This window comes from Fulmarus glacialis, unplaced genomic scaffold, assembly GCF_000690835.1.
Source record: "Fulmarus glacialis isolate BGI_N327 unplaced genomic scaffold, ASM69083v1 scaffold27015, whole genome shotgun sequence".
Classification (NCBI taxonomy): Eukaryota; Metazoa; Chordata; class Aves; order Procellariiformes; family Procellariidae; genus Fulmarus; species Fulmarus glacialis.
This window is the reverse complement of record NW_009211706.1, coordinates 10,063-10,535: the sequence shown is the minus strand read 5'-3', so window position 1 is coordinate 10,535 and position 473 is coordinate 10,063. Positions and strand designations below refer to the sequence as shown.

Below are 473 nucleotides of genomic sequence, written 5' to 3'. Positions count from 1 at the left end.
GCGCAGGGAGGGAGCGTGGCTCCAGGTGTGCAACCGCTGGAGGAAGATGATAAATCGGAGTTAGGGCTGGGGGAGGAAACGGGTGCTGCTGCGGTGCACGGTGAGGGTCCTTCCCCAGCAGAAACACCTGCGGGGAGCCCAGACCTGGGTAGGCTGTTCCCAGTTAAGGCTCAGGCACTGGAACTGGTGGGGGCAGAGGAATCTCAGGCAGACATGCAGCTGCGTGGGGATCCCAGTCCAGAAGCCCCCCAAGGAGGAGAGGACCATGCAGCCATGCAGCTCGGGGACAAGGCTGAGGATGGGGGACAAGAGCAGGGTGAGCATGAGCTTCCACATGAGCCCATGATGGATCTGTGTGGGGCAGGATTCGGGCAGGGAGAGGGGGCTGGTGCAGAGGAGCAGCCTGGAGCTGAGGCCGACGAATGCAGCGCTGGCGGGGGGGACACCGCTCCTCTCACCCTGTCGGTGGTTGT

At 63.8% G+C, this 473-nt stretch overlaps 1 protein-coding gene across 1 annotated transcript in view; it reads left to right on the top strand.

The window, feature by feature from the left end:
- The window catches only part of RAB44 (RAB44, member RAS oncogene family), a gene marked incomplete at its 5' end in the record, with an annotated part of 12,751 nt that overhangs the window by 6,163 nt on the left and 6,115 nt on the right, over window positions 1-473 (top strand). The gene's annotated exons all lie outside the window — the stretch shown is intronic.